At 29.0% G+C, this 24,290-nt stretch overlaps 1 protein-coding gene across 1 annotated transcript in view; it reads right to left on the reverse strand.

The window, feature by feature from the left end:
• The window catches only part of LOC107440268 (uncharacterized), a 145,357-nt gene extending 121,355 nt beyond the window's left edge, over nt 1-24,002 (reverse strand). Inside the window, exon 1 of the mRNA XM_016053147.3 lies at nt 23,789-24,002. The gene's annotated coding sequence lies outside the window, so the exon portion shown is untranslated. The remainder of the gene's footprint in view (nt 1-23,788) is intronic.
• Between the last annotated feature and the right edge of the window lie 288 nt (nt 24,003-24,290).

Consider the following 24,290-nt stretch of genomic DNA (forward strand, 5'->3'; position numbering starts at 1 on the left):
AGGGTTTATTCGATTAACAAAACAATAATGAAGATAAACAAATTTGTGAAGGGTCCGATTAAAAGATAAATTATTTTGTGAAGTGTCCATTTTTAAGTTATAATATTTTGTGAAGGGTCCGTTTTTATGAAAAGATATTTTGTGAAGGATCCGTTAACGGACCCAAATTTCTTCTAAACAGATCCCTGATTTTTTAAGTCTTATTTTATCAAATCGCATCACCTATATATACTTGCAAATAAATATATGCTTGCAAATTCTATGTTTTAATGGCATGGAAAATCGATTCATTAGAAATTTCCACGCAGATTCGAGTCGGACTCTGTACTGCAGCAAATTATACCTCTTTCACCTTTGTAATTTCTGTTTGGGCCGTTTAATCGCCTTATACTCCCTATTTCAATGGACTGAATTAGCAAATTTTTAATGTGCCGCTTCCTATAGTTAATGGCTGACAATTTAAATTCTCAGCAATCTGTTAATTCTCGGAAATTATATTCGTATTATATTATATTATTATGATTTATCTCAACTGCCGTGGGAGAAATTTTTGTTTTCATACCATAAACTTAGTACTGAATCTAAACTTTTTCCAGTGAACCATCAGTGAATCTAAGCATTTTGCATAGACTTTCAGTTAAATCAAAGCAAATTCTATCAGTTAAATAAATAATCCCAAGAAACTGAAGCAGTAAGATATTACCTGATTAAAAACTTCATTCGCTTCATAAAATACATAAATAGCAAACAGGCGACATGTTTCAGCGCTTTAAAAAAGGCGCCCATTTTCAAGACTTGCTAAACGTGAATGAAAAGAAACAAAAGAGATTTAAAATAAAATCGTTTTTTAAACTATCTTAAACCAGAAACAGTAAAAAATTTCCTTTTGTTTTCTTTCCAAATAGCTTTTATTTCTTCTCATTGAAGCTTGGCAAGTCTTGAAAATGGGAAATGGCTTGTATTTATAAATTTTCGAAGCTAATGAATTTTTTTGATCAGGTAATATCTTTCTGCTTCAGTTTCTTGGGATTATTTATTCAATTGATTGAATTTGCTTTGAATTAACTGGAAATCTATTGTAATATGCTTAGATTCACTGATAATGATGGTTCACTGGAAAAAGTTCAGATTCGGTACTAAGTTTATGGTTTTCTCAAACGGCAATTCAGATAACTAATAGAATTTGCCGAAATTAAATACTCATTTTGAAAGATTATGACCGAAGTCTAATAATGAAACAATATTTGTACTAGTAGCAAGAAGCACAAAAAATTCAAACCTTTTTTTTTTCTTTTTTGATAACGTAATTCAAAAAGCACTCGTTTCTTACAAAGTAACAACTAAATTATTCATTTATTTTACTTTATTTATTTATTTTTGGAATTAAGTAAATATGAACTAGCGATAAGTGGTACGATGAGCAGTAAAAATGAATTATTTTAAAATCGCAGATTTACATAAAATTACATATATCAAGCTTTTTTAACATTCAAATTAGCAAAGATAAAACGCTTTTTTCTTTTCTTTTTCAATTATTTTTTTTTCGAAAATCAGTAAAAGGACGAAAAATTACATTATTTGAAAAACAAATAAATAAATAAAAAATGAAAGAGAACTAAAGAACATAAAATAAATCGATTACTCAAAAATTGAGGCAATATGTTCAAGTACTTATTTATTTATTTTTAAAGTTTTCTGATTAAAATGAATTTCACTTTATTTATCTTCGTTCTCAGAAACATAGAAAAACACTTTCGATGATGAGGAAATTAAACAACTTTTGAAAGTATTTGCTTAATTCCCCCCCCTTTCAACAGCGGGCAAAGGAAGAAACCAAAAGATACATTTCTTTAATTAAGTTAATGGAGAACTGCGAAAAGCTAAACAATAAAAAAAATGAAACAAATATAAGCACTGCTAATTAAAAGAAAAAATGTTTCCTCATATAAATAGTGGAGAAAAATTACGCACACAATGCAATTTAATAAAAAATTTATAATTTTTTCCCCCTAAAATTAAAACAGCAAATCTTTTGCAACCTACAAACAACTAATTGCACTTTTTTTCTCTCTACTCCTTACATTAAACATGCAATGTGCTATAAAAAGAAAGAAAAAAGCTACTCTTTGCTTTGAGAATTTATAAATATATATATTTAAAAGAAATAAATTTACTAAGATAAATCGAGATAAAGAGCTTTTAAAACAACAGTGTAAACAATAGCTATCATAATAACATCGAGACAGTTTTTATTCATTTATTTTTATGAGAAAACAATTAAAATATAAAATTAAATTCGAAAAAACTTTTCTGTTTGAAACTTTGACTTTAAAAATAGCAATTGTTAATAATTACTATTTGATGCATATTAAAAAAAAAAATTTAAATAAATATTCATATTTTCATTTCAATTTTTAAACACTAAACCTTATTACAAAAACAGTAAAAAAAATGTAGTTGGTTATCGTAAAATACCAAATTTTAATTTTGACAACTTTCTAGGTTAAATTTATTCGAGCTTGAATATTAATTTTATTGATCATAGTTTTTGATGCATAATAAATTGCCTTTGTTGATTGTCTGCCGCGCCTGTTTTTGAAAATTTTGCACCACTTATGCCATGTTTCAATGCTTCAAACCACAAGTTCTCAAAACTCTTTCATAAATCCATGAAACTAAAACTATGAAAATTATTAAATTCTTTTTAAATTTAAAACAAAGCAAACATTTTGGAGAAATCCACAGTGCCTCAGGGGACTGAGGACTCATATTCCAATGAGATGACCCAGGTTCGAATCCCATAGTTGGTTGGTCGATACGAAATCTGCACTCCTCCTACGAAGCAGTGTTAGAATCCCCTTGCTGTCAGTCTAACCGTGGGAGGTTTACATGGTTTTTCACTCTATGTAACGCAAATGCGGGTTAGTTCCGTTAAAAAAAAATCCTCCACGAAGGCTAGTTTGTCCCAATGCCTGATCCAAGAGTTCTCTTGTCTTCTGGATTGGGTTCAAAATTGCAAGGCTACGAAGTTGAGCCTCGAATAGTCGAAAACTCAGAATTGGGTAGGCTGTTCAACTTCGGCTCTAAAAAAATAAACATCTTCGGTCAAGCTTTTTTTACTACGATTTCACAAACTTGCTTTTGTATATGATATAATTTTGAAATCGAAATTTTTGCAATTTTAACAATATCTCTATCCTCAATAAGAAACTCAGTTTGAATCGTTAACCCATCTAAGCAGAATTTACAGTCATTTATCGAAAAAACGATTGAAGTCTAACAAAAATCGACCACTTTCCGACTAGCTAGACTAGTCAAATTTCAATTAAAGCTCTGTATCTGATGCCAATATAAGTTGCAATTGTGTCCTAAATTCTGTAAACCAAATTTTTCGCTATTTCACCGCAAATTTCATCGATTATCCTCAAACAAAGTAACATACAGATAACTTGAATGAAGTAAACATGAAAATAAAATAATAATTTTAAAAATTCATTTTAAAATTATTTAAAAAGATGAAAATAATCTATGTTTTGTCACACCTCAAATGAAAAAAGTAATCGTGGGTGGAAGGAGGTGGAAGTTTTCGTTGTTTTTTAATACGCCTTAAAAATTATATTTTTAAAATTATTCAACTTCGTAGTGTATAAATGAGCATTAAAAAAATTACACCACATCTTTGAATTTCATAAATCACAATTTGAAATCAAATTGGCATTTTTTATAAGGCACGTATTTAATTTTTTTTTTCAAATCTTACCAAATTAATCCATCTTAACAAATTTAATAATATAGATTTTTAACCAACAACACAACGATGCAATGAAATATATATACATAAAAAATAGAAAGTATTGATTAAATATAAATAAATAAATTTAAAAATTAAAAGTTATTATCTCGAATCAAGTGAAAACAATCGTTGACATTGATCTAGAATGATAGAAAGAATTTCATTGGCAGTACCTGTTTGGTAGCTTATACGAAAGTGAACGATCAAGGCTTTTTTTTTTCTTCTTTTTTCTTTTTTAGTCTTTCTGGAGTAGTTTAAGACAGCAGTTCCCAAATGGTGTTCCAAGGAACCTTAGGGTTCCGTTAAAAAGATTTCAAGAGTTCAGAATATTTTTATTTTTTTACCAGTAATGATTTTCGAAACCTTTAATTAATACATTGATACTTGAAAAATTATATATTATAATTTTTCAAATATCAATGTATTGAATAAATTATGAAAATAACATGCATTTAAAAATATTGCATTAGTATTTCTCATTGTGCTTTTCAAGTCAAAAGGAAGTAACTATGTTCGTCAATAAAGAAAAAGGTTTTCGTAATAACCGTTTACAACGTTTATGGTCATTCTTTCTCATTTTAATTTCAAAGAAAACCATTATTTCGCTAATTTTCAGCTTATGTTTATCACACCAAAAAAGAAATTCATTACTAATTGGATTCAATTATAATAGAGAATTTAACTGCCAGGCAAAAAACCTATTTTAATGATAAAATTATGAAAAAAATCTAGTTCCTCTAATTAAGTAAGTAATTCTTTATTGGTTAATGAGGTAACAATTGTCTTTATATACTTTGTTTTAAATGAGTCGCAGTTTCGCTGAAAGATGGTTGATCATTCAGGGTTTCAAAAACCGAAAAAAAAAAGGGGAAGAAATGTATAATAATATCGATATCAATTTGCTTTTAATATCGAAATCGATTTATGTAAAATAACTTATGGGCTGAAATACACATCAAACAGTTTAAGAATATGTATTGTTTACGACTGCAAATAATGATAACAGTCAAACATATTTAATAACAAACAAAAAAAAACAATTTTAAATTTGGAATACTAATTTTTTTAAAAGGGAAAAAAACAAAACTAAACAAAATTAGTTATTTTTTGGTTATTGATAACGTTATTACTAAATAAACGGTATTTCTATGGACGTTATCGTTCTTCCTCATAAGGGGGGAAAATTAATTGAAAAGTATTTAAACGAACAGCCACGACTAGGTACACGACTACGCGTGTACATGTACTGAACACGTGTACAGTCGTGTACCACAAACACGTGGTACACGACTAGGGTGATATTAAATAACATTATTTCTTTATTATTAACTGCCGAGATAACGTATCATAATTGTTAAAGAATGCTAACTGAGAAATAAAGTTAAAAAAATAAATAAAAGAATAACTTATTTTATGCATACTTTAGTTATAAGACATTTTCAATACAAAATGTTAATGTCAATGCATTTAAAGTTTAATTCATACAAAAAAGGGAGGAAAAAGTCATAACGCATGCAAAGTTTCATGATAACATTTCTAAAACGGCGCTAAGTTAAAACCTCATTTTAAAATAGCTTTTTGTTACCANAAAAAAAAAAAAAAAAAAAAAAAAAAAAAAAAAAAAAAAAAAAAAAAAAAAAAAAAAAAAAAAAAAGAATAACTTATTTTATGCCTATTTTAGTTATAAGACATTTTCAATACAAAATGTTTATGTCAATGCATTTAAAATTTAATTCATACAAAAAAGGAAGGAAAAAGTCATAACGCATGCAAAGTTTCATGATAACATTTCTAAAACGGCGCTAAAATAGCTTTTTGTTACCAGGGGTCTGTTTAGAAGAAATTTGGGTCCGTTAACGGACCCTTCACAAAATATCTTTTCATAAAAACGGACCCTTCACAAAATATTTTAACTTAAAAACGGACCCTTCACAAAATGATTTTTCTTTTAATCGGACCCTTCACAAATTTGTTTATCTTCATTATTATTTTGTTAATCGAATAAACCCTTTCCAGGGCAGAAAACAAGAAAGATGGATGTAAACGAATTAAGTTTTGTCTTCGGCAGACGATTCTTCCATTATTCGCCCGAAATTAAAATTCTGCTTTCAGCAGTATAGGCTAAATACCAAGTATGTTGCATCTCTAATTTAGAAGGAGCAATTGTTGTTTATTTTTTAAAATTTAATTTTTTTAATTACAATTTTACAGTGTTGAGCACAATTTTGTATGTCCATAAAATTTAAAAACTCCTTGAAATTTTTTTTTTGCAATAACGGACCCTATTTGCACAAATTCATAAAAGCGGACCCTGGTTGAAAGAATGTGAGTAATTGTTTTCACAATTTCACGAAAAACGGACCTTTCACAAAATGTCTGGACAGACCCCTGGTTACGGATAGCAAAATCTCAAAATTATTCTAAATTCAGAGTACAAAATTTCTTAGCGTGATTTCTTTTTCGATAATAAAAAAAAAAAGTACTCACTATTAAAAGAAACATCGAATAAAATTTAAAAGCAAATGATAAATAAATTTTAAAAAAATATATTAAAAACAGGTAATATAAAACGTTTAAAGTTTTGAGACCGCCAACACCTGTCCCCAACCTTAAACATTATTCATAACTCACTCTGAGATATGATCCAATTTCCAAGCATTATATGCTCCATTAATTTTGAAAGACAATACATATATCGCTGCAGGAAAAAAAAATATAACTGCAAAACCAAAATGAGAAATTCCATTTCACATTTACCTGTAAATCTTCCAGACAAGAGAAATAAAAGAGACAAAATTTAGACGAATAAAAGAAACGAAGTACCCTAAAACACAGGAATCTAGTAAGGGGGACGAGAAAGTATCGATTTGTTGGGGGTGGGAGCGCCCCCATTGGCCGAATGCAAACAACTTTGTCCATCCCTATGGCAACGGAAGAACGAAATATCTGCATCGGGGGTCTCGAGAGATCTTGCAAACACTCGTGCTCATAAAAAAATCACCCCCGACCCTTATAATGTTTCGAATTCAAACAAATCAGCATTTACAAGTACTTTAGGAAGTGAGAACGAAATCGCAGCAATCTGTCATCTCAACAAGATAATAATAAATTCACGGAGCACAGAGTTCGTAATTATATTGATGAATAGAGAGAAAATTACGTAAAGATAAAGGGGGAGGGAGGTCTGTCTAAATATAAGAGTTTTTGCTTTCATAGAAACTTAATTCATAAGGCAAAACCTTCCTTTTATAATAATGTTTCTTTAGATACATTAAGGCTGAAGTTTCAAATATTTTCGGTTATAGAACCGTAAATAACAGACTTTCTTTAGGCGGAATCCTGACTGTTAGAAAAAAAGTTTAACTGGCAGTTAAGAATACATTAATAAAAAATTAAATTATTTTGAAATTATTGAATGTGAAAAATAAGAGCCGCGGTGGCCCAGGGGATAGAGTGTTCGCCTCCCAATAAGGTAACCCAGGTCCGAATCTCAGCTTTGTCTGGTCGTTCCGAATTCTGCACCCTACTCGCACCGACCACAGTGCTGGCATGAAGATATCCTCAGAGCAGCCAGATCATGGGTTAGAATTTTCTTGCCGACATCCTAACGGGGGGGGGCATTTTCCTGACAATATAATAGCAAATGCGGGTTAGTTCCATTAAGAAGTCTTCCATGAAGGATAGTTTGATCCAATGCCTGATGCACGACATCTCGTCTTTAAGATTCTGTTTAAAATTACAAGATAATGAAATTTGAATATAGACAGTCGCGAACTCAGAATTGGATAGGCTGTTCAACGCCCATTATAAAATAAAATGTGAAGAATAAAATATTTTCTATTATAAATCTGTCTTTGGTGTATGCGTATGCCGACAATGAATAAAATAAGCTGAATTATAGTTTTCAAAAAGAACTGTTATACTAAACACTGAAAACAGGTATTAAAGAATAATTTTTTTTATCCTTGAATTTGTTTATTTTGATTTGAATTGAAAAGCTCAATGCGAAATGCTTAAAGAATTTAAATGCATATCTTTTTCTTAATTTATTCAATACATTATTATTGGATACATTACATTACATACATTATTATTTGATATAAATATAATTATTTCTGATTTAAAAAAATCATAAATCTCTGAGTCTCTGTGACACTTTCTTTAGCTTCTGCGGAACACATTTTTGGAACCACTACATTCAGGGATAAGTAGTGGTACTAATATAGTACTAAGGGATGGTAGATATTGATTAATATAGTAAGTGAAAAGACAGTAAACGTAAAAATTAGAGCAATAACATAATGTAAACGGCATTAATGTGAATTAAAGAGTCTAAAGTCTTGTAAAAAAGTGTAAAATTTTTACATCAATTATTTAAATTAAGAAAGAAAACGAAATTCGTGTCTTTAGATCAGCTAGTTTCCATTCAAATGTAAAAATATTTTTTCATCTTCAAAACATATCGTATAGCCTTAACAGGTTTTATTATGTATACTTCTCATTATAAGACTATAATTTCCTCTATAAAATATATTACGTTACTTTTCATTACTGAAGAGGCATAGGCATTAATGCAGTGCCGAGGCAATAAATGCGAAGCAAACATTCATGTAATGTAGATATTAATGCCATGCAATATCATAATGCAATCGGCATCCACGTAAATTGATTGAAACTGCAAAAGAGATAATTTCTTCAAAAAAGGATTTTCTCCCTCTTTCTAAAAACATATCCTACAGCAAAACAGGTTTGTTGTCTTTATATGTTCAAACGAAATGTTATCTACGTTTAGGTTAACTAGCGAATAGTCAAAGATGTTAATGCAGAGACAATAATTGTAATGGGAACACTTATGCAATGCGATGCAGTAACACAATTACAACATTACAAAACAAACATTAATGTTAACCCTTTGGCGCAGAATTTTTATTAAACATCTTTTTCATACTTCTTTCATTGTTTTGTATGCATTTAGGTCCAAATAAGTGAAAAATATTATATTTAGCATTTTAATAATTTATGGTTATGAAATACAGCTAGAAACACCGGCATTTTTTTCTGCGTTAAAGTTAAAATCTTCTAAATACTGCTCACTTCCAAACAATAATTTTTCAAATTAGAACTTATTTGCAGTTATTTAGTTCTAAGCGAAACAGTTATTCAACATTGAAATTTCTTTAATTAATTAAATCAATTATTGATAAATGTCTGAATATGAGTGAAAACAAAATTTCTCCATCTACTTTATTTGGATTTCATACTTTAGTACAAATATAATTGCAAGAATCTAACAAGACTTTTTTTAAAGTAACCATTAGAATGTTTTTATAACTAAAAAATACCAAAATATATTTTAGCTTGTAATTGGAGGGTTAAAAAATATACACCGGGGTTCCATCTGCGTCAAAGAGTAAATTTGTGAGGAAAAAAAGGCGATAATCATGCTCAAATTATAGGATTTCTTTTTAACGATTAACTAACACCTGCAATTAATGTAAAGCAAGTAAATCACAATTCTCTACATAAAATCTTAACGTTATTATAGACTGCCAAATAACTGCAGTATAAAATGGCATATTCATTAATTCAAACTATACAAGAAACTTTAATCGCGGAGATAATTCGGCAGAATACAACATACAGCAATAAAGCATAGCAAACTCAGAGTAATTCGTGACAGCGGCGTGACAGAGAAGCTTGAGCGAAATAGGAGAATTTCTCTCTAATTCTCCCATTAATAATGTAATCTGAACATGACTATGCTTTCTCTATTCCTTTATGTCAAAAATGTCCGACGTTGCGTCACAGAAAGGGTACGCGAATATCTGAATTTTAGATAGTGATATTAATAATGCTATAATTAACTTCAAATTACAGTGTATGAAATTAGATGAGTAAGCTTTACTATATAAATTTGATTAAGTTCGCGGATTTATTATCGCAAACAAGTTTGTTGTGTGAACAAATATATAATTAGATTTTATTATTTTACCGAACATCAACCATTTGGTCTGGGAGCAATTTTAGAGATGAAAATTATCTGAATAACAAAAATAAATAAGTTAATGAATGTAAAATTTTTGAATACGTACAATTAAAATTGAGACGATATTTTTTTAATTAAAGGCTTTAACACTTTTTTATTATTAATCAAATAAAGGTATACAAACGGTGTCACAAAATTCACACAAGAAGTAAATGTACTAAAAAACAATTTCCCAATTTTTAGTTAAAAATTGTGAATTTTTTATTAAAAACGAAGAAAAGGCAGTTTTGGGAACAAAAAGCATTTTAATAGGACATGCGCATTCCTATGTCAAAACTTAGTGACTATTTTTAAAAAAATTTAAGGCAATATATCTCATGTTCCGAGCGGTCAACTCTGATCACCAAAACAAGGAACGACCAAGAACTGACTCGATAATATCCGAAATGTTACTCAACAATAAAAATGCGTTTTTCTTTCTTAGACCGCTACATTTTTAATAATCCTCAACTGTCCCACCTAAGAGAATATATTTATTAAAACATTTTTGAGTGAATGATTTATTTTAAAAAATCAATTTAAAATGACACCGTTGATAAAAATCAATTATTTTTTTAAGAAAAATGAAGTGATTTAAATTGCAATTTTAATCATGATTTAAATCAAGCCAACCCTGTAACAAAGTTAAGATTTTTTTTTTAACAAACTAGTTTGCTTCCATCTTTTGATTTATTCTATACTTGTACATGCTTCATTTTCCTTAATTGTTTCAGGAGTTATTTTTATTTAAACAATACTATATAGTATAGACATAAAAAATATGTTGATAAAAAAAGACATATTTCAGTTAGATGTTTAGTTAGAAATCAAGTAATAAAAATCAAATTAGTTTTTAAATTCTACTAAAACATCTTTACTCCAATGTTCAAAATGGCCGGTTTGTTATTATTATTATTACTATTATTAAATAAACTAACAAGCATCCGAAAATTCGAAGTTCAAATTAAAAAATATCGTAAATTCAAAAGACAGTCGGCAATAAGGTAAGGTAAAACCACAAACAATTTATATCAATAAAACAGCTACATAATATGTGTAGAAGATAATTCAGTTACTGCTATGTCGTTAAAAAATCATTAACATTTTAAACCCCTCCATGAAAAAAAAAAAAAACTCATACTTCTGTACCATAAACTTAACAGTATAAAACCCACAAAAAAATAAACAAAACCTCATAAGCATTATGAAGTCATCACTCTGGGAATCGCGTTCTTTTCATTGCCAGTCTGCGTCACCACTTAACCTGCCTCAATATAACGAACGCCAAAACTGTCACAAAAGGATCCGAAGCTTCCATAGACAAGATATCTTGCTCGTGTTGGAGCAGCAGGAGACTTTTGAAGCACCCATCATTTACAAACAGCCTATTCATACCACACCCCAGCCGGACAGAAGGTGCAAGTTTTTAAAGAGGTAGAAGAATCCAAAGGAGATGAATCCAGGAGGAATCCCTAAATATGTACGCACCACTACGCGCAGCTGGTGAAAATAAATCGCCAAAGAATGGAGTATGCCACAAGCATATGGGTTACAGAAGATATTATTCATGAGGACCTTTTTATTTCATGGACTTTTTTTTTCTCACATGGATACAATTGAAAAGAGTGGAATACATATGGGATGTAATTCAATCTTATGATAATGATAGTTGGTGGTAGAGGAATAAGTTATTGGACAAAATAAAATCGGGAAATTGATAACCTCGAAAATTGTGCTATGAAAGTTTATTGTTGCTGGGAAAATATTGCGTAATTATTTTATTTTTCTGTTCACTTTTATTGTATTAACGTTGGAAAATTTAAACTTGGAAAGCTCTGGGTGCAGAGACAATAAAGCAATAACAAGTTGTGATAAGGATTATTTAAAAAATAGTTAATATAATAACGTTTGATGAAAGGAAAAGTTCCATATCCCGGCATGATACTAGTGAGAGATAAATCTAATGAAGGCAACTTGCCTCTCCAAAAAAAGACATTAAAACCTAAAAAAACCACAATTATAATAGAGAGTATTTTCATATTTATTATAGTATTTAGGTGCAAATTATAACGAGGTAAAGAATCCAATCGAGATGACGCTATGGATGAATCCAAAAGGAATCCTTAAAAAAGTATTTATTAACTAGGCGCAGCTGATGAAAATAGATCGCCAATGAATGGAGTGTGCCAATAAGCATATGGATTTCAGAAGATATTATTCACGAAGACCTTTCATTTCACTGACTTTTTTTTCTCACGTGGATACAATTGAAAAGACTGGAATACATGTGGGATGTAATTTAATCTTATGACAATGATAGTTGGTGGTAGAGGAATAAGTTATTGGGCAAAATAAAACGGGGAAATTGATAACTTCGAAAATTGTGCTATGAAAGTTCATTGTTGCTGGGAAAATATTGCATAACTATGTTATTTCTGTTTATCTTTATTGTATTAATGTCCAAAAATTTAAACTTAAAAAAGTTCTGGGTGCAGTGCCAATAAAATAATGACAAGTTTTGCTAAGGATTAATTAAAAAATAGTTATAACGGATTCTTTATAAAAGAAAAAACTCCATACGCGTAACACTGCTAAGAAATAAGTTTAAACCAAGAAATTTACCTATCCAGAAAAATATAACACCAAACAAACCACAGTTATTATTGAGAATAATTTCAAATTTATTAAATCAGATAACTGGATTGACAACCGTAATACGAAGAAAATTCACCAAGTAATATTATGACTGCATTTTTTAAAAATTTAGTTTTTAAAATAACCTGACAAAAACATAAATAAACTAAGACAAGAACTGGTTTTACATACATCAGTACAAGATTAAAGGTATCATCGTACTACTATATAATCAGTGACTCAAAAGATATCCGTATTCTTTCCATGCTTAGTTCTAACAAAGAAAAGCCATGTTCCAATACTGGCTAGGATTTGGCTAGTGCTCTGATACAAGCCAATATTGGTATATTGGTGTGTCCCCATGCTGATACTCTAGTCGTAGACAGATCATTGGCTGAAATCTTATTGCAGTTGAGCTAACAGTGAGAGGCTTTTCATACTTTTCCTCAACATATAAAGCAATATAAGAGAGTTTTATTCCAAAAAAAATCTTTCACGAGAACGAATTAGCTGTAATGTTTGACTCAAAAATCCTTTATCGTCTGAGCAGGTTCAAAAATGCAGGGATTGAATTACAATAAAAATCACTAATATACAAAATATATTGCAATACACTTTATCATTCATTTTAACCATGCCCCAAATACTAAAAAGGAACACCATGACAATAAGTCAACCTTCAAAATTCATTAACTATTATCAATTCGAAGAACATAAAATTCGAAAGGCAATATCCGAAAACTATAAATTGCTTCAGTATTGTTTCAATTTTCAAAACGGAAACATTAGAAAGTTTAATATAGCTGGCGTGCAGAAACTTATGCAATATCAGGTCAAGGGTCATAAATATAGACTCTCTCTGCCAAATATCGTCGCCAACGGTATCAATATTCCCTTTATGTATTCCTAAACACATTAAAAAATAATATCACGCTTCGAACGATAAACTACTGGCAACAGCACTGGCAGGCAAATTCTTTGGCCATAAATCTCCCACGCCTCTTTATATTTATTTGTTTTCTGTTCTTAAAAAGTCCAAAAGAATCCTGCGCCATTTTTCTTCCACGGAGACATTTTTGAGACAATAAGAAGCACGTGGGGCATTTTTATCCACTTTAAGCTTTTTATTTTGGGAGTGCGTTATTTTTTATTTTATTCCTCAATTTTTTTTCACTCGATTTCTTCGGTAGTCGGATACAGAAAACAGTGGGAGTGAGAAGGAGCTACGTGAAATTTGTTAGAAGAGAATGTTTTCGGTTGGTGTTTTATTTTGCAATAACAGTCATGAATTGTTCGTTTCCCTTAATATGATTAGTTATACGGTTGCACTTCACAACTAGAATGTTATGAAAGAACGTGTTTTTCGGTGGAGAGGGTGGATTGAAAAATTGCCGAGACGGCTAAGCATTGAAATAATTTAAGAAAAAAAAAAAACTTGAAATTTCAATTTAACAACATTATTGGTCCCTTATACATTTTTATCTTTATGTTCGATAATGGGTTTATTGATTAAGATTAAATAGAAATACAGACGCTGTTAAAGACTATTTGACGTAGGAAATTTATAACGTAATTCACAGTTAGTATTACAATTTAATAAAATATTATTTTTAATTTTCTATTAAAGGTCAGTTTGGCTAAACTCTCTCTTTAAATAAAATCACAAAAGCTTATTAAAGAAGATTTTTTTGTTTTGCTAATCCTGGGGATAAAATTTTAAAATCAGACATAACTCTACTTAAAACTTATAAAATGGAGGTAAAAAAGAATTTGCAATAAAAAGTTTCTCCCACGATTTAGTGTCCTCTTAAAAGTAATTTTAACACGTTGAATGCAATTTGGGTCACCGGTAACCGGTACTGTGTTTGTTCGTAGCACCACGGGGGTCACCGGTGAACACATAATTCGAGTAAATTTTTAATGCTTTTAATTTTTTTAAATTATTATCGTTACTAAAATGGTTTAAAGAAATTAATGCAATATAGAAAACACAAAAATAGTTTTATTTAAATACACAGAGATGCCAACTTGATCCGTACAGCGAATAAATATTTTCAAGTGGTAGTTTATTAATTGTGATTCTTGGTTTAATAAATTCAATTTAGTAGATTTTTTTATCCACCACTATTTCTAAACAATTCTTAGGCTTATATAATTCACCACTTTTTTCAGATATATTATGCTAAACCTTTTCAAAAACTAGCAAAATCTGTCTTAATATTTACAAATTTAGTTTGTAGTTTATCACCGTTTGGCCAGACGGGCAAACCATGTAAAATTAGAGCGGCATTCAACGTGTTAAATTATCTAAACATGAATTTCTACGAGCTTTGTTTTTTAAGAATTTTTACTTCTCCTAACCAAGATAGAATTACTCAAAACATTTAGTTTGTTACGATGACCCTCATACAAAAAAATTTTGCTTCCTGCTTCATATTATTAGGCTAACTCTGTAAGCCAATATGTTAAAATGTCTCCTTAATTTTGAACTAAAGTAAATTTCCAAAAGTAACCATCTTTAAGAAGCAAAAATCGGGAAAAAAAGACAAGAATAGCGGTAGAAAGAAGCAATCTCCCTAAATGATATTTTGCGTACGCCAAAAAAAGACAGATAATCCCCACTGCTAAAGATTTCGTCTTGTCTGCCCAGTACGCTGCATAACCATTAGCGTTGCAAGCCCCCCCGTTCCTTCCATCAAAATAATTTAAAAATCTTTTCCCTGTCCTTTTTTTTTAAAAAACATATTCCCTTTTAGATATCCCTCCCAGGAACCGCGTACTTATGACGGCAGAAATAGATGATGGGGCCCCGAATTTAAATCGGATATTAATGGCATGTGCTAGAACGCAGAACTACTATCAGTTTTTTGAATAAGGGGGAGGCTCTCTGACCGATTTCGGGATGGTTCCCATCATTCGATAGGAAAGGAAGGAAGAAAATGCAAAAACGGATAGGAATTTGCGAATTTTTGTGCTTGCTTTCGCATTTCATCGTTTTGAAGGATGCGATTTTTCCTACTGAGAGAGGTTTATGTTGGAATGCATTTATTTTTCTTCATCGCACAGAATTGTCTAAATATCACAAATATATATTAAGTTCAACTCGTGATAGATTTATAGGGCAAAATTGGGAAATTTTTATACAGGCCAGTAGAGCTAGCTGCAGCGTTTTTAACGGCGGCCAGTTTATAAAGCAAGTGATCGATTTTCGAAAATTAAAACGATTAAAAAAAATTTTGATATCAATAATATAAGGAATTTATTTTGAAGCGTTTCTCAAAACATGGTTAACACACATGACGAGGTTCATTTCTAAAATGAAAAAGCAGTTCAAAAAAAATGTGAAATTTTTTTTTATTTAAGGCATATTATTATTGATGATATTATATAATAGAACCCTCATAAATTTTTTCATTAATTTTTCAGTTATGCCTCACTTTTATACATGAAATATATAACAAAAATCTATAAAGTAGAGAATTAATAATTTTCTTTTAAAAAAAATTATTACAAGACGATTTTTTGAAGAAAAAAAAAGAATATTAGACTTTCAGGTACCTGAAAAACAAATGAATTCCTGATGTCTTAGGTGTTTTGATTGAATTCCCTGATTTTTCTAGGGACTTCACCGACTTCTCCCTGATTTACCTGTTTTGTGGTCACCCTGGCTTCATTAACTTAATTCAGTATATAATATATTCAGTAGTTTTATTCTCGAGTCACTTATTACTCGTCGTCAGTGTTGTATTTACAAAGGATACGCATTTTAATGCCATAAGCTGTACAATATACATTTATGATCAAAAATATTTATTTGGGAAAAATACTTATCAAGACGCGGTATATGAGGGGATAGAACGTTCGCACCCTATAACGAAACCCAGATTCAAATCCTAGCTGTAGCTGGTCATTACGAATTCTGCTGCTGACTCGCACAAACTACAGAGTGGACATAAAAATATCCTCAATGGTAGGCAGATCATGAATTAAGAGTTCCCGAGCGTCAAGCTAACCTTGAGAGGCTTTCGTGTTTTTCCTCTCCATGTAACGCAAATACAATTTGGTTCTATCAAAAAGCATTGCACGTTGGTTCCCTTGTCTTCTAAATTACAAGGCTACGAAGATGAGCACTGACAGTTGTAAACTCATAAATGGTTCAGATATTCAACACAGGTCATAAAATAAAATATCATGGCTAACTATATTTACTTTGCATTGCATAGCCAGGGGTCTGTCCAGACATTTTGTGAAAGGTCCGTTTTTGGTAAAATTGTGAATAAATTACTCGTAATTTGTGAATATAAAATAAACGTTAAGTCACATTCTTTCCACCAGGGTCCTGCTTTTATAAATTTGTGAAAATAGGGTCCGTTATTGAAAAAAAAAAAATTTCAAGGAGTTTTTAAATTTTAAAGACATACAAGATTATGCTCAACACTGTAAATATATAATTAAAAAAATTAAATTTTAAAAAATAAACAGCAAATGCAACTACTTAATTAGCGATGCAACATACAAATATTTGGTATTTAGTCTATACTGCTGAACGCAGAATATTCATTTCGGACGAATAAAGGAAGAAGCGTCTGCCGAAGACAAAATTTAGTTCGTTTATATCTGTCTTTATTCCCCCACCCCTTCCTGGGAAGTGTTTATTCGATTGACAAAACAAAAATGAAGATAAACAAATTTGTGAAGGGTCCGATTAAAAGATAAATTATTTTGTGAAGAGTCCGTTTTTAAGTTAAAATGTTTTGTGAAGGGTCCGTTTTTAAGTTAAAATGCTTTGTGAAGGGTCCGTTAACGAACCCAAATTTCTTCTAAGCAGACCCCTGATAGCGTATTGTAAAAATTATATTAGTATTTTCAAACAACCAACATCATTTTCTAATAAGATCCATAAATGTCTAGTATTCTAACCAACTTTGTAAACTAGACAGATTGGGGAAGTAATCAGAACGTCAGTAGTTCGAATTTTGTAATCAACACGAAGCATTCGCAAACGTTCTCTCTATCATGTTGTGCAATCTGAAACAGTCAATCCATTATAGGGGCTATTCGATAGCCTTTTCATAAGGATTCCAGTTACACAACGCATATAATAATGGGATAATCAATAATAAATGGGATTGCCAGAAGTTATAGTTGAACCTTTAGTTATTTTAAAAAAAGAATTCATTTATAATGAAAAGATTGGGAGATTTATGCAAGCATTGGTCAGAAAAAAAATTCGATAATTATAAAAAAATATTATAGTAATTTTAAAACTCAAAAATCTATAGTAATTTTTAATTTAACGATCTTAGGAAATATAGAAGCAAAAGAAAATACTTTGAAAAAATAAGTTTTTTATTTAACAAATAAGTTTGAAAATAAACATTTAACATATTCTTTTTCAAATATTTCACAGTTATAGCTACAAATTAAACTAGAATTTTAAATAATTTAAAATAAACAGAATTCCTAAAAACATTAACAGAAGAAATTACAAAATAATTTTTAATAAAAAAGAAGAAAAAAAAACATGTGTTAAAAAAGTAATAAATTATTATATTGATAAAAAAAACGTGATAATTAAAATAATTATTTTAGCAATCTTAAGTCTTAAAAATCGATAATAATTTTTTAACTTAACGATTTTAGGAAATTAGCAGCATAAACTTGTTTTCTATTTTATTTAATTTATGAATTTATTATTATTTTTTTTTAAGATTTGAAACTAACCCCTTAACACTTATTTTTGAAACATTTTACAGTTAGAAGTACTAAAAATTCAAGAATTTAAAAATAAAAATTAACAGAACATCTAAAACAGACCGTCAAAGATAGAAATAAAAATTTAAAAAAAAAAATTTTAAAAAGAAAGAAAACTATGTGTTAAATAGTGATAAACTAATATAAACTTTAAATTATTCATTAGCTTTTATTGATGCAAGCTTACAGAATTATAATATTGTCAACACTTGACAATTTCAATTGGCTCAAATTATATGAAGTGGAAAAGGTCAAAACTTTTAAGTCAAATGTTTTTTTAGAAATTAATATAATTTAAAACTTCAATTTTTGAAATTACAAACTTGAATTTTGAGTATGAACACTCCTTTGCTTTGAAAAAAAAAATCGATAAGTCAGAGTTAGGTAATAAAATGCTGGTTGAATAATAAAAATTGAAAATTAAAAAAAGTAATATACCTAAAGGAGGGGCAAGTTCAATTTATCAAGAAGCCGGAACAAAACTATCCATTCATTAATTTTATGCACACCATTAAATTGTTTTGGATCAACTAGTTTTCTAGCTACACAACAACCCATTTGTAATACATTATTATACATTCACAAAAAGAAAAATGCCTGTTTGAAACGCTAATTGTTTTTAATCCTTTAACAAAAGACAAATAAAAAAATTAAGGATGTTATTTCTAATACTGCTTAAAACTGGCAGAAAAAATAGTTTTTTTAAGTGACGTAAATAGTTTTTCAGTTACGTAAGTTTAAAATATGTTATCTTTAAAAATGTGTGCTTTAAAAATTAGTGTTGTTTGACAGAAGTAAAAAGAAATCTATAAAACAAAGAATATTAAATCTGACTTAAACGATAATGTTTTAAACTGCCGAGTTTAGGTAAAAAAATAAGTTTTTAATAACTATTAAAAGTTTAATTTACAATAAAAAACTGTTTCGATATTTTCTGAATGGTAAAAACAATAAGAATTAGTTTTTTTCGTTAATAAAGTTAAAACGCGAATTAATTCGGATCTCGATATTTCTCAATTTTTTTTTAAGGTTTGTGATTTTAAAGCTGTGTGGTCCGGCAATAAGAAAACAAGAACAGCTATCAAGAGTCTGTTTAGAAGAAATTTGGGTCCGTTAACAGACCCTTTACAAAATAATTTATCTTTTAATTGGACCCTCCACAGATTTGTTTATCTTCATTATTGTTTTGTTAATCGAATAAACCCTTCTGGGGGGTGGGGAAGAAAGATGGTTGGTTCGAGACGAACTAAGTTTCCTTAAGTTTAAATTCCAAATTTAGTATTCTAAGAAAATTATACTTTTCCAAACATTGTGTGCGCATTCTTATAAATATTAAATCATAATTTTTTCTGTGAATAAACAATTGATCAATTTATATTTACTCATAAAATTAATTAATAGAATATTATGTAAATAAAAATTAATTTCTGGCAAATTTTTAAATAAAATATTATAAATTTAAGAATTGTTTAAGTTTACTTAATGCGCAACACATTAAAAGGGATACATTACTAAGTTGTGTTATTTAAAATATGTCAATTGAAATTATTAAAAATGTGAGTGATTTTGTTTCCATTATTCGTCCTAAATGAATATTCTGTGTTGAGCAGTATAGGCTAAATAGCAAACATTTGCATGTTGTATCTCTAATTTAGTAGCAGCAATCGTTGAGCAGAATCTTGTATCTATTTATAATTTAAAAACTTGAAAAAGTTTTTAGCAATTTTTGCAATAATAGGACCCTATTTGCACAAATTCACAAAAGCAGCACTCTGGTTGAAAGAATGTGACTTAACGCTTATTTTATATTCACAAATTATGAATTGTTTTTTCACAATTTTACAAAAGCAGGACCTATAACAAAATGTCTAGACACACTTCTGGCCATTCTTTGGCGAAAAAAAAATATTTTAAATGCCCATTATCAGTATAAAAAAAAGGCCACAAAACAAAATCAGAAAATAATAGCTGACAATATCAATATTAAATTTGTATTGTTGACCACAGTAAATTTTATTGAATTTTTTAAAGCTTTTAGATAAATATTTTGATTCTACCTGGAAGAGGTTACAAAGAACGTTAAAAATAAAAGCATTCATACTAAATGCAAGCAACACTAAAATACTGATTTATACTACATACTGTAATTTTTTAATTTTATTAAATTGTATTACTATCTATTTATAATTTTATACACTCTATAATTAAAATATAATGCATTATTACAAAAGGTTATGTATTTACGACGAAAACATTCAAATTTTTTTTAAAAGAAAAAATTGCAATGGTTGATAATAGAAAAAATATTGGTGGATTAAGTTCATTACTTTATAACTTTTGTTTGCATTTCTTTATTACTTATTAAATGCTAAATTCTGAGCAGAAAACTTCTGCTTGAGTTAATTAGTTATTTTTTTCATTCAAAACATCTACCTACAAATTATAACTAAATTGATTTAATATGTAATGTAACTAAGAAACCAAAAAATACGCTATTATTGGATGAAAAAAAAATATTTTTATAGGGGTAAGAATACAAAAAAAAAAAATATCAAAAACATACAGGTGATTTTTAGTTGGTTGTTGTTAATTTACGTCGCACTAGAGCTGCACAATGGGCTATTGGCGACGGTCTGGGAAACATCCCGGAGGATGATCCGAAGACATGCCATCACAATTTTGATCCTCTGCGGAGGGGATGGCACCCCCGCTTCGGTAGCCCGACGACCTGCGAGCGAAGTCGAGCACTTTACGGTAGCACAGTTTAACGAGGACCAATACCGCACACCCTCGGTCCCTACGCAGACTGGTCCAAGTGGTCACCCACCCGCACACTGACCGCAGCCAGTGATGCTTGACTTCGGTGATCTGCTGGGAACCGTGTCTTAACGATCAGTCCACTGCGGGACACAGGTGATTTTTAAAGAAAAATTAATGTATCTAACAAAATAAACGAGTTGCACTAAATTTTAAGAGTTAAAAGGATAATTTTTTATTTTCGACTACTATAATCTCATTGATTCTAAGAAATTATTATAGTATTTTCTAATTGCATGAAAATTTTCTTTTTCACAAGAAATAATGCAAATTCAAAATAAAAAACTAACATTGTTTTAACTTTTAGAAAATTCGTAAGTTGAAAGTATAAAATCATTTGGATTGACAGTATGTCTCTTTACGATAAAAGTTAGTTTCACTGTATTAATTACTCATTTAATTCATTTAAGCAAACAAATTGAAACAAACAAAATTAAAAATAAATCAAAATAAAGAAATTTAATAATAAGAAATAATTGTTATTAGTATTGAAAGATTTTCTTTAAATTATTTATAACGTTAAAACGTTATTATTTTCCTTTAGTTTTCGGATATATTGCTTTATTAAAGTAATAACATTTAATCAAGCTAATAGACTGGATAACTGTCGTAACATCTTCTAATAAAAACGTAAAATAAAACATAATTTCTCAAAAAAGCTTATAAAAAAACAAAAAAAAATAAGGGTTTTGAAGTACTAAATAATTCTTAATTCCATTAATCAAACAAATTATTTCGATCTCAGTATAACAGGAGAAATTAAAATTTTTAATCTTTTTATTTTAATCCTCGGTTATATTTATCCAAATAAAGTAATAATATTTGATCAAAATAATCGTCTAACCTCAATAACTCTCAATCACACCTATAATTCAAAACCAAAATAAAACCTGATTTCTCAATAAAGTCGCAAATAAATTATAGATTTTTAAAAAAATTGAGTTTTAAGGGTTTTGAAGTACTAAATATCCTTAATCTTACATAATATTCTTAATCAACTAAATGTTCTTAATTAAATTAGTTATTTCGATCTCAGTATAATAATAGGAGAAATTGCAATTTTAAGCTGTTATATGTTTTAAATTTATTTATATCAGTAACAGAGGAGATACAAAATGATAAGAATCATTAAAAAAATAATTAAAGGTTTTAGAATACAAAATAATCCTTAACCCTTTCTGCACCAGCATCTTAGTTTTGAAGACATCGTTACTTTACTTTATATTTCACATTTTTAAGATTTTTAATGGTGCATGCAAGATTAGAAACACCTATCAAATATTCAAATTTGTCCAGTATAGGGCAGCACGTCTACAGCAGAGAACCTTCTAGCCATTTGCAGCTAAATGATAAATGTATTTTTTTAATAGTTTTCAAAATATTATTTTATATAATTCATTACAACTTAAAAATATTATTATTTCCATAATACAAATTAAAACTCTTTATGCCTAATTCACAGCACTTTTAACTAAAAAGGTAATCAGAAATTGAATGGCTAATGGCAACATAAATATTGTATGACAGCAGGCCTTAGAGCAGACGAAGTGTAGTTCTTTTGTTCTATACTTGTTCTATTAATGACCCAGCAGATTCAAATCCCTAGAAAACTTATGTTATGTTTTGTTCCATGTTCTCTTTCACTAGTTAAAGTAATAGTCTCAATCTTAGTATAATAATAGGTAAAATTACTATTTTAAATTGATTAATTTTTTTAAATATTCATGAAAATAATGGAGGCGATGATGCAAATTAATTACAAAAATGATTTAATTAGACAGAAAATACGAAATCTGAGAATGGAATAAATTATGTTTTGATTATAGAGTGAATAATTAATTTTTTGAATAAGAAATAATTCAACATCATGTATATTGAAAATAAATGAACAAAATACCTTTTTTTTCCATTATTAAAAATTTGATTAAAATACAAATTATTTTACTTCTATTTCGGACAAAGTAAACGATACTATATTCTTAGAATTTAACTTCAATTAAAAAAACTAATTTCATAATTACAAAATGTTTAAAAATTTTATATTTTTCAAACAATTGTTTTTCCCGCTAACATTAAAAAAAATTGTGCAATTTTATTAGCGTGTTTATACACATAGTAATTTTTAGAAAATAATAAGGAGACGAGCAGCATTATAATTTCAAAAAAATCATAATTTCATATTTTAGTATTTAGTTGATAATTATGTAATTTAGAAATAAGTTAAATTAATCCAATATATATTCAGAAAATTGTTCTGACAATGTTCCCCCCCCCCTCCGATAATATAAATAACAAAGAGAAAATAAATACTGTAGCACAAAACAATTTGATATTAGTTAGGAGCGGTTAACTGTCAGAAATATTACTAAAAAGAGAAGTTCATGTTAGTTACTAAAATTTTATATCTCCGACAAATATCTATATTTAAGAGCGATTGTATTTTTAAATATTTGCATTAGGAATATAGTTTGATGCTAACTTTTAGAAACAAATCAGAAATTTATTTAAAATATTTGAAAAAGTAAGCTATTTCAAAGTGTATCCATCCAGTCTGCTTCAAAATCCGCTAGCATAGCAAACAAAACAGCCAAGAGAAAGCCAGATTTTTATCAGCTGGTCGGATAAAACAGGATTCTGTCAATAGCAGAACAGATTCTCCCCAAAACAGATTTAAAACATCCACTCACGTCTGCAAGCGGCGGGCTTTCCCTCACAAAATGTAAACAAAAACTTCAGAAGAGAAAGTTAAAAATGAAAATACTCACAAGCATTTTCTCACTGTCAACCACCTCATGTCGCATGATGTTTTGTTTTAATCCAGAATGTTAACTTGGTTTATTTTTTGGAACGGTTAAGATAACACTTGCACACGTTCAACACAAACAAGCATACGACGATATAGAAGTTCGCTTAGTGTGAACTGGTAGCTTGCTCTGTGGCGATCGTGGAGGTTAGGAAAAGGAAAAGAATTGCTTTGGCGCGGTTGAATGTGGAACTCGCCAAATTCAACCCAAAACATTGGAGTTCGTACATATAAATAAATAGAGAGAATAGCTTAGAGATTCCGAAACTTTTAATAAAATCTTTCTGTGCTGTTTTTGTCACTTCAGAAACTGCTGTAATATCTAACTAAATCCATGTATGTACTGAAAGAAAATGTAAATAGAATTAAGAAATTAATATAAATATCAATGGACAGGATTTATTATAAATGATAGAATTTACATTATACAAAGAAATAAATTGTATGGGTATTAAGAAAAAACT

Source organism: Parasteatoda tepidariorum, chromosome 3, assembly GCF_043381705.1.
Source record: "Parasteatoda tepidariorum isolate YZ-2023 chromosome 3, CAS_Ptep_4.0, whole genome shotgun sequence".
NCBI lineage: Eukaryota > Metazoa > Arthropoda > Arachnida > Araneae > Theridiidae > Parasteatoda > Parasteatoda tepidariorum.